This window comes from Tachysurus vachellii, chromosome 8 (genome assembly GCF_030014155.1).
Source record: "Tachysurus vachellii isolate PV-2020 chromosome 8, HZAU_Pvac_v1, whole genome shotgun sequence".
NCBI lineage: Eukaryota > Metazoa > Chordata > Actinopteri > Siluriformes > Bagridae > Tachysurus > Tachysurus vachellii.
Genome location: NC_083467.1, coordinates 22,075,995 through 22,087,970, shown reverse-complemented (window position 1 = coordinate 22,087,970; position 11,976 = coordinate 22,075,995).

Here is an 11,976-nt window from a genome sequence, read left to right as displayed (position 1 = left end):
GTTTACAAGAAACACACATACAAAAAAGAGGGAGGCAACCCAGAAACGCCAAAGGCCTAGCTTTTGAGTATAGGGTATTACGTTATTAATTAAAGCGCAAGTCGGCTTTCCCCTGTCACTGCTCGTAGCCCATGGGTATACAATGTAGCACACTTGATTGAATCAGGTACCAGCAGGCTAGGCATTTTTTATTTTGCGCTTGAAGGGCTAAAGGGGATTTTAGCAGAGCTCTATTACTCGCCATGTGAACGCGAAGTCTATTCCAAGAGCTGCTGAAAGCTGTCAGCATCAGAACTCTTTAATTCTCGCATGGAAAACGGATTTGCGCCACAGCTGAGATTTTTTTCTTTTTTACTGTTTATGATTTGAGTGTGGACTTTTAGTCATCGCTGTTGAGCTGGAAAACTCTTGCTTGTGTGCTAAAGTGGATATATTGACTTCAGAATAGCATTTTGTGCCTTTTAGAAGGAATATAAAGCCTTTTCGCCACTATGCTAGCACACAAGACTTGTTTAAAGGACGATAGTTTGGTTTAAAACAAACAAAGATCAGAAAATAATATCACCCTTATAGTTTTTGAATTAGTTTCAAAAGTTATACATCGAGTTCCTTTGAATGGATCGTGAGGTTTTTGAATGTTCTGAATCTTCTGTCAAACCAACAAAATTATGCTAGTTATTAAAACGACTAGCTAACGAGATATCTGTTGTTATGCCTAGCTGCATTTTGAACTTATAAAATGCTTTCTTTTTCTTTACAAATGCTAGTCTTCATGTGAAATGACAATTATTGCACTTTCAAGGTAATTTCGTGACATTTTTTGAGGTGTTATATGTCAATAAATCATGCTAATTAATTATATGCTAATAATCCAACATGACTAGCCTTGTTCATCACTTCACAAACTGCAAATATGTAGAAATGTTTCCTGGTAAATGACCGTATATATAAATAAGCATAGAAAAAATAGACAGTTTAATCAATGTTCTAAACATGCAATTACTTAAAAGCTGCTTATTTCTGAATAATAAATCTAAGCTTTGATCTAGTTAAAAGCTAATCCTGACCAACATATCAACATTGTTTCCTTCATGTATCATCCCACCATCATCCTTTAAAAATAAATTGCTCCTGATGCTATTTCAGATCCTCCTCAATAGCATAATTAGATGGATCAGGTGTATTAGTTGAGAGCTAGAACGTGTCTCATGGTGTTTTTCACACGTACTGCAATCAGTGCACGAGCTAAAGTTATTTTTCTATCAGAATTAGTCCTGGCATCTTCATAATGCTAACCTGCAAGCAGAACCGGTTTCATTTTCTTTTCTTTCTTCTTTCTGTGACTCATTAATGCCCACAGTTTATGTCATGGAAACGGACAGAAGAAAAAAAAAACCTTCTCCATTAGTCTTTTCTCTGCTGCTCATTATGGCTCTGTCCTAGTGAGCTGTGAATATGTACTGTACTAATAAGCAGTGTGACAGAATGAAGGCACTTCTAATTGGTTTTAATGCCGGCCGAGGTTGAAGTAGTGGTGTGGCTGCACAGGACAAAGGTGGCTGTAATGAGGTAGGGTTGCACGGCACGCTCCGGACTCTGTCTCCGAGAGCTAGTAAAATGGCTAGACACTGCAGGTGGAAAAAGGAAGCTTTCTGTCAATTTCTATTCTAACTCCTTCCTGTCTTTCTTCTTTTCTGTTCTTCTTAGCTTCCTTTTTTTATTATGATTGACCCTGTGTTTGTCTCGGTTAGATGTAGAGCAGGTCAAAGTGGACGGGCAGTTGAAATATCACAGGCAGCCCTAGGCTTATATGTTTCTCTTTGCGCCAGAGGTATAGTGAGTCTCTCTCTCTCTCTCTCTCTCTCTCTCTCTCTTCTCCACAAGGTGCAGTCAGCCACAGAGCTGCAATTTCTGCTGGCACATGCAGATCGGCAGGTTAATTAGGTCCTAATCCCGTCGAGCTCCCCGTATATTAAACGGCACACACTCTAATGGGATGTAATGAATTAAAATGTAGGCCAGACAGGTGATATATGAGCTCAGACAAGACGGCAGAATATAGAAGGTGAATGAGCGAATGAACAGGAATTAATGACTGTTAGCGAGCACGTGAGTGAGAGGCTAAGTGAAAGCGTGAGATTAGACATGAACGCTTGCATCTTGAGTAAATCTCAGGATGTGTTGATATGGATGGCTGTGGCCAGGTCAGGGCTGGCAGAGAGGTGTATTGGGTGGAGCATGAGGCTGTGCTTGGGACTGATAACCAGGTGGCTGATTTTTAAACCCACGCCAAACAATAGGACTATCCCCTGTTATGCTCGACTGCACAACAATAGTGCTCTCACCGCACATTACAAACAAACAGCTAGATCCAACACTGTTCATTGTCTGTCCGTGCTGGCAGCTTGGCTAACGTGCATCTCGTCTCAGAAAGGTGCTCCTTTATTTCCTCAACTTATTCTCGCTGTTTTGGTCAAATGCACTGGAATGTTATCTTGCTTTGTTGCATGGTTATGTCAGTGAATGAAGTTTTGAAAGGAGAAATTTCGCAAAACATTTTGTCTTGCAACTTTCAGAAGGATGACAGGTCTATAGATAGAGGAGCACATCAGACTACCTACAGGCCAATACAATAAATCTGCAGAAAGGGAGAGAGACAAATGTATGGCTAAACCAGGACAGAAGATACGTTTAATAAAATGAATTTAATTCAATTTGACATATATACAGTACATGACACCATTCTTTTCTTTGCATATCACATCTGGTAAGAAGTTGGCCTCAATTTTGGAAAAATTTGTGTGAAATGAAGCAAGATGTTTAATTATTTTTAAAATCCAGTACTTTACTTGATTCATAATGACTAGAAAGTTTTTATTTGACTAGAATGACTAGAATGTATTATTACATATGTATTTATTACTATATGAATCTAAATTTATGTTTGCTGCTGTACTAATGTCTTGTACACACCTTAATAACAGGGTTTAGCCTAGTCCTTTAAACTATATAGTGCTCAGTTAAAGAGGGGAAATGATTTATAACTTCACTGTCTGAAGTCATCCAGATGAGAATGGGTTCCTTTTTGAGTCTGGTTCCTCTCAAGTTCCCTTCCTCATATCTTCTCAGGGAGTTGATTTTTTTGGAAACAGACTATTATTAAATCTCGGTGAAATCTCTCTCTCAGTCTCTCTCTCTCTCTCTCTCTCTCTCTCTCTCTCTCTCTCTCTCTCTCTCTCTCTCTCTCTTAACTACATCCATACAGACCTGATGTAGATGTCCTCTGGTGTGAATCCAAAACCTGGTAATAAAAAGGCTAATGTCAGAGTCTGATTTTCCTCTTCATCTGCTTGTCTGTCGCTGGAGGTCTTGGTGCCTTTCCCCAGCACATGCCCTCATTTCCACAGGCAGGTCAAGATCTCAGGCTAAATGGCATCGTTACGGAGCGTCTCGCCGGATTGGTGACAGGTCCATATGCTAATGTTAATAAATACAGGACGCAGAGTGTCCAGTCCACGCCAGGTCTCGAGGAGACGCTGAACTTTTGCTTTCACCGCTAATGTGAGGACCAAAACAAGTGTTTCATTAATGGATTGAATTTGAAGTTGTCCAGTTATTAAGCTGAGTTATTTTTCCTCCAGGAGTCAGTTATGTTCTCTAATTTGTGCTTTGTTTTAAAATATTTCTGCACAGCTATTTTCTCTTGAAATATATGGATATATCGGTAATATGTAGTAACAGGAAGGTGGGATTTCTTTTCTTCCTCTTTCTTTTTTTAGTTTCTCTCTCCAAAGGACTGGCTTTAAAAATGTACTTTTATGTGTTGGAATACTAAAATAGTACATAAATATTAAAATGTATATGTAATGCATATTTTAATTTGAGTTCTAGACGTTTCTAAATCCGGGGCTTTATATTATGCTGTTAAATTATCAAAATATCTATGTCCTTATTCACTTTTTTTTTCTGTTTCTTCTGCTGTGACTGCATGTGTGTGTGTGTGTGTGTGTACAAGTGTCTGTGCGTGTGTGTGAGAGAGAGACTGTGCATTTCTGAAACAGGTTTTTATGCCTGAATCTGCTCTTAGCACACATTTTTGTCATCACACAACCGTGGTTAAAGTCCAGTAACCCGTTCACTTTCTCCCTCATGCATGCTGACCTCTGGCCTATGGACACACAGATAGGGCTACTGGGACCAGGACCAAACACTGTGTGTGTGTCTGTGTGTGTGTGTGTGTGTGTATGTGTGCGTGTGTGTTTCATTAGTGTCTCCTGTCCTGAGCAGGCTGGTTGCAGTGGACTGTAAATGCCATGCTGTGCTGGTGGCATACGTATGAGTTAGCCATGCCTGATGAACATACACAGGGACAGCAAACAGATCTCACATGGAAAAACAGGAATAACACTGATTTTGTTTTTGCTTTAGGATATTGCACAGTCCACTTAAATCTAAACAAGGAAGTTAAATGACAGGACAAACACTGAGAGTTGATGTCCATGCATTAGAAAGCAGCTGATACACATAGTAATTGTTCACTATTTTCCATGTTTGGTACACTGATGACTATTCAGTTATATAGCACTTGGCCAAGAGGACATTGTCACAAAGCAGCTGTACAGAATACACATATATAAATATATCCACCAATTGAGGAATTTTGATCTACCACAGGATCTAAAGCTACAGTGATTGAGTCAGTCCTGTGTATACCCATTACAGTCTGGTTTGGTTTAGCCGATAATTCAGACATCAGTAGGACTGTTAAAACAGCTGAGAGTATTAATGTTGTGCCCTTGCCCAATCTCCAGGACTTGTACAGTACAACTGCAGGGTGAAGAAACTGGCAGGTAACATCCCACCCTGGACACAGTCTGTGGTCTCTTCTGCCATCAGACAGATGCTACAGATCACTACGCACTAAAATATCTACTGTAGGTACACGAACAATTTCTTCTTACAGGCATATCCATTTTGAACAACTTGCACACCCACCATTACATACCCTGTCTGTTAAAGTGCGATAATCCACAGTGCAATATCTTTTACTAGAATATATGTAAATACATATTATATTTTTCTAAGCTTATATGAATGTTGCAAAAAGCACATTATTTACATTGACATTTTTTAGTGTCCAGTGTCACCAAAATGAGGATGAGGCTCACTTCTGAGTCTGGTTCCTCTCAAGGTTTCTTCCTCATATCATCTCAGGGAGTTTTTCCTTATCACCATCACCTCAGGCTTGATCATTGGGATATATGTTAGGGATGTATAGTAACTTAATTTTAAACTTTAACATTTTTTTGTTCTTTTTCTATACTTCTGTAAAGCTGCTTTGAGACAATGTGAATTGCTAAAAGCTCTATACAAATAAATTGAATATTACCAAGTATACCTAAGTATCAAGGTGATGGTGGTGAAGAAAACCTCCCTGAGACGATATGAAGAAGAAACCGTGAAGGAACCTCATCCGGGTGACACCAGAAAGTGTGATTATAACTGTGTACTGTGTATTTGGTAAAAAAGTGCAACTTATGTAACCAGGAAATGTATTCTACATAGTTTTAACATGAAATCTTTTTTATTGATGTTCATGAATTTTGATTAAAAATCACAGAAATAGGAATTTGATGAAATATTTCTTAGACTGTACCGGATAACATTTTATTTCATTACTTCGTATTTTAGAACACTTTAAATCAAAAGTTTCTATCAAACTAGTTCATAGCAAGCTGATTTTTTTTCCTGCTTATCAAATTCAATAGAGAATTACAAGAGATCCTGTTGAGGGAATAACAATTAATAGCAGTTATAATGCAAGTGATAAGATAAACTAACATTAAAATACAATCAAAAAGTATAGCGCGAGATTCTTTGTTGTGGTATAAGAAGAATAAAACACTTCAGGCTGTACTGTTTTAGTAAAATAATCAAAGTTAAAATTGTCGAATCTGATAGTGAGACGACTTTCATGAATTTTCTATAACAGTACCAGCAGTTTCCCTGGATTAAAGTTCTCGTTTTTATATGTTATCATTTCTGTAGTAAACGTTAGCTTGTAAGGTAATAAGTGTTTACACAGTAGTTGCTAACTAGTTTGTTTCCGGGACTTTCCACAGCACCAAATTTGAATTTCATCTTTTATTTATTATTATTATATTTATTAGTAAATAAAACTGTAACGTTACAAAAGGAATAAAATGCCTTATGCTGTAAAACGATTTTCGGGTTTAAATCCTCCTGGAATTGATTTTTTTTCTATAACAGCATGCAACTAAATGTTTAATTCCTCCTATTAGGAAAAAATGTCTTGTTTTATCGTAATCCTCTGCAATATTTTTTTTTAAGTTTTACCATACACACATAGACGAGAAACAAATTAATATTTACTAGACCAATACTATCTTTTTTTTTTTTACCATTAATCAGATCCTGATTGTAAACCAAAGGCAAGTTATATATATATATATATATATTGCAAATAGAAATATCTCATTTTTGTAATCTATCCTGTTTTGATTTGCATTTCTTTTCCTTTAATGAAATCTACAGCTGATTGTACATTCACTGTGCGTTTGAGGAACGGATTGTCTGTGCATAAAGCCCACAGGTTTCAGGCTTCATGTGAGTCAGCAGCACTGTTAGAGAAAGATAGGAATTTATCAGAGTCACCTTTCAGCTGCCACTGACATCTAGTGCCTTCCACTATCACACGTAATGGCATTCAGGCCTGTCCTTGATCACATTTACGATAGCATATTTGATGCATTTGTAAAGCAAGTGAAGAATAAACCTACCTAAGAGAATATGTCCCTCTTTTTTCCCCTCCTTACTCTGTAAATCACATGTCAGCCGGTTGCAGATGTACCTGCTGTAATCTGAAAAAGGGGAAAGGTGTGTGGGAGAGAAAGAGAGAAAGAGAATAAGAGGGAAAAGTAAAAGATTATCTTTGAGACTCTGCGGCCAGCTCCTGTGTGGTACGTGGAGTGACAGCTCTTTCAGCTGACTGACAGGTGTCCTTTGAAATGCCGGGGAGGCGGCGTCTGTTCTGACTGTTGAAATGCATATTTTTTTCCGCCCTTATCAAAACGGCACGGATGGCACCGATAGGTGCCGTTAACATTGCAAATAGCTGTGGAATTATTCATCGTCAGCCTGGGCTGGGGAGAGAAAGAAAGAGACGGGGTGAAGTTTGATTATTCTCCTCACACAATAGATGGAGGCGCTTAATGATTTCTCTCCGGCTTGGCAGCGGCGCCGTGTCGACTTCAGCGCGGGTGACACGGGTCTGGCCAAGTGTTAGAGCAAGATCATAACGTACGGGCCTGCATTTTAATTTCTAATACATTAATCTTCTCGCAACAGATCTGCCTATGAATATTCCGCCGGCTCCTTGTTTGTTGGAGAGGCTGTCTCTCTTTCATCCGTGGAGGTGCTTTCATTCTCTTTGAAAGCTGGCTAAATGGACCCGATCAGTCAACGACATCCGCAGCACAATGGCATTGGCTAACGTGCTTCTTTTCTCCTTTTCAGGCCGCTGATAGACAACTCTGACACTTGGTCCCTGGGGGACGCACTCAGCTCTCCTGCTGCTTGAGAGACTTCCTTCACTTTATCGCTGCCATAAAGGATTGTCATAGGTGAATGTATCAGCGGTTTGGAGAGAGCTAGCCTTTCTGACCCAGAGCCCGAGTGCCCGCTGCACCTCTGCTGCATCGCTAATAACATGCAGAGGCTTAGATCCTGTTGTACAAGCATGTCCTCTAACTCAGGCCTTTTTTTTTTTTTTTTTAAATGAAGCCTCCTTTGTTCACTGTCTTTAATTAGCATTGTCTTAAGTTCATTAAAATAAAGCGCTACTGCGTTTCTAATAAGCCGAGGTGGACCTTCTACAGTGTCATCAGCTTTGTGCTGGATGACCTAACACTGCTTTCCTGCTTTGTAGGCCAAGGTGTAATGGCATACACAGGAAGACAGGCACAAAGGATTTCTCCAGGGGAATCGAGGGAAATTTAATGATTTGAAACTAAAACGGCAATCAGACCAAAATGCAAACCCAACTGCATTTAAATCAGAAAGAAATTTTGAGACCTGACACTTAAAACAGCGTGCTGTGGTAGGAAAAGAAAGAACCTTGTCACTAATTTCCATCACATGAAGTTAATAAATATCCTTGAACCCTGAACCTAGATGATATGGGAACTCTTTAAACTCCTTTGTTACGTTCTGCCCAGAACCTTCAATGGTTCCCTAACCCAGGAAATCCAAACAACTCATAATGAATCTACATAGATTAGTTTCTATTGTAAAAGTGCAGGCTGGATTAGATTACAGTTGAATGTCTGGTAATTTTTGCTCCATCCAGATAAAAAAAAAATCAATTATAACTGCTGCTTATTGGACATTTATTTTAGACAGCTATGTTTAAATTTCATTTGTGTGACTGCTGTAAACCGGGCGGTATGATAGTGGATCTCATCCCACTTGGCGTGAGGTTGGATTAGACAGATTAGAAGTCCAACAAAGGGCATCATTTAAACACTTATTCACACCTTGGGGTAATTTTTCATAGCCAGTTAATATGAATGTTGGTGGGTGGTGAATAAGAAACCTCACACTGACAGCAACCTGATTCTGGAGCTGTGATGTAATGCTGCGATGCTACCCGCTGTACCACCCATACCCATTTCAGAATATAATGCTATAGCAGGTGATCTTAGCTAATGCTGTGTCGATAGTTGCATTTCTCTCTGCTTTTATCTGCTATCTGTCTTTTTGGTTTTGTAATGAGTTTATCAACTCTGACATTTGCTTGGTGACATCCAAATCAGAAAAGGATGGGAGGATGGGAGAAAAAACCAACAACAAACAAAGAAACAAAAAATTGTACTTCACAAATATACAAATGTTAGAAGTGGGTAATTTTTCCACAGAGGAAAAAAAAATCTGAACTCTCACTAGACTTTCATCTTGTCATTTTCTCTGACAAACCTTGCATGGTGTCTAATATCATAAAGATTGACCATTAATTCGGGTGACTGATTAAAATCAAACATGACCGCTGATTTATTGCACTAATTACATTGATTACACAAGATTACAATCAAACGTGATTTACACAAATAAATCTTTGGTGTCTTATAGTTTCGATTAGTTAAATAAGTTTTTATTATTTTTTACTATTATTCTTGGTCTAATTGTTCTATTCTTTAAACTAAATTGAACTTTCTGAACAAGACTAAGTGAGCTATTCCTCAAAAACAAGTAGTTACTTTGCCTAGACACTTCTAAAGTGTTGAAAGTGTCAAGTTTGACTTTAATGTAAAGCAGTTAGAAAGCTGTGTTTTTCTCTATGGGTTTATGGAAGTATATTTTAAATTTTTATTCTTAAAAAAAAAAAAAAAAAAAAAAAAAAATATATATATATATATATATATGTATATGTATATGTATATGTATATGTATATATTTATTTAACATATATATAGTATGTGCAAGTATGCAAGCACTCGATCGATCCTTTCGTAGGTCAAAATGTTAATCAGGGATTTAGATAAAGCTCGTTATTCATCCTTCATCATTCAACCTTCGTTCTTCTGAAACTGGTCTTTTAACTGTTCCTTTAACTTGTTTACGATCGATGGGAGATAGGGCTTTCTCTTCACTAGCTCCAAAACTTTGGAATTCTTTACCAAATGAGATAAGGCAAGCAAAATCTCTTGACATTTTTAAATCTCAGCTTAAAACTCATTTTTTTTAGGGTAGCTTTTAACTGACTAATTGTAATTTTACACTGCGCTTATTTTATAGTCTATTCTTGTTGCTTTAATTTAAATCTTTATATTATGTGGTGTATTTTTGTTGTTTTATTTGTTTTGTAAGGTGCTTTGAGATGTACTTTTAAAGGTGCTATAGAAAATAAAGGTTATTATTTTTATTCAGACCCTGACTGCAGTGTATTCATAGATTTGTCCCTTAACTGTGTTGACGTACAGGTTGTATCGACTTTAGTAGAAGAACAAAATTCCCCAAGTCCGACTATTTCAGTACATTTAGTTTTTTTTCCTTATTTTAAATGAAGCCTCTGTGGCCTCTGATTGCTTCCTCTAGCTGGGATCATAACTCAGCAGAGAGAGAAAGCAGTCTTTATAGTGGTGTTAAACATGCCGTAGCACGTGAGCCAATTACAAGTGTCAGAAAGCAGCCGTGTGTAGATCTGCAGACATTCATAATTATGATATCTGATTTGGGCTGTGTGCGGAGCTTGCAGCAGCAGCGGTGAGAGGAGAAGAGCCATATTTTAACGCAGCCGAGACAGACTTCTCCCTGAAGGTACATCTGACGCGACACCAGCTGCTGCCTGATTGGGATTTATTCTTCCTGTTTTCGATTAATATGGAGATGAATACAGGTGTTCAGTGTCGTAAAATTAGTTTAGCTCGCACAAATTGCAATTAGGGGCTTGGGAAGAGAAGGGAGGGAGCTCCTGCATGGGGTGCTTTCACGGAAAGAGGAAAATGAAAGGAAAAAGATCGAAGAGGGGGAAAAAATAGATGGATTTGAAACCAGGGAGGGAGGGATGGTGCACTGCTGTGCCTGTCTGGTCCCTGAGAGGTGCTTGGCATAGGCACCTGTTTGTTACGGTGAGGAGGCAGGCTGGCACGAGTGGTGACACGGTAGTCGGGCACCGAGAAAAAAGCACAACAAATAAGCTTTGAAAGCAGCCTCTTCTTCAATGGGAAGGAGTTCAAGGGCTTCAAGAATTTAGGAAGTCATCCAAAACGACCAGTTTCTCTTCAGGGAGTATTTGTGTGTGTGTGTGTGTGTGTGTGTGTGTGTGTGAGGGAGAGTCTTTCTATTTCTGTGTACAAGTGAAAAATGTGTGTGTTGTGTTGGTATGTGTATGTTTATATTTGTACCGAAAAATTTGATCATTAAAGTAGAAATAAACTTGAATCTGATTGGTCTTCATTTATTTCTGTAACAGCAGCACTCACTATAGTTCCAGACCAGCACGTCACATCAAGATTATATTAATTCTATTGATCATTTTTATAGTAACACCGGGACTTTTTTTTTATTGTTGACATGGTGACATTTTCTGTTAGGAGACATGCATACATCATTTTTGAAAGGAATCTCCAGTGTAAACTTTTTGTAACAGTCAAAAGTGAAGCTGTAAGTTTTCCTGCATGGAAAAATATCAAGAAATGAGAAGTTTGTGCTTTACAGTTTTTTTATTTTTAATAACAAGTTACCAAACACTTGAAAAATGTTCCACTCAACAAAAAAAAACTGTTGTTTAAAGGACATTATTTACATTGACATTATTTCCTGTCCAGTGTCACCCAAATGAGGATGAGGTTCCCTTCTGAGTCTGGTTCCTCTCAAGGTTTCTTCCTCATATAATTTCAGGGAGTTTTTCCCCACCGTTGTCACCTCAAGCTTGATCATTAGGGATAGATTTTAGAAATAAATAATAATTTAATTTTAAACTTTAAACTTTTAAATTTTATTCTGTTTCTATACTTTCTATACTGAATTGAAATAAAAACCCTTTGTAGCAGCTATGAGGTAAATGATAACAGGAATAATGTGATGTGGCCCAACGTGAATCAGTTATTACTCCAAATCCACCACAGAATTCTTAAATCTGATTGGTGTTGATTAATTCTTTTTTTTATAACAGCAGCTCTGACAGTAGTTCCACCTGAATGGCAAATCACAAATCAGATTTCTTTAAGTGCTCATTCTACAAAGTTTTCATTTCTGTAGTAAAGACTTTCTATGTTTTTCTATGCTCTATGAATTGATATAATTGTTGAGGTTTTCTGTGAGGAGACAGAGGTTAGGTGAACATTTTTGAAAGGAGTCTCCAGTATCAGCATTTTTTGTCACAGTCAAAGGTGAGGCTGTTTTCAGGTGTGAAAAAATATACAGAAATTATTCATTTGTGCCTTAAGGTTTCTGAAT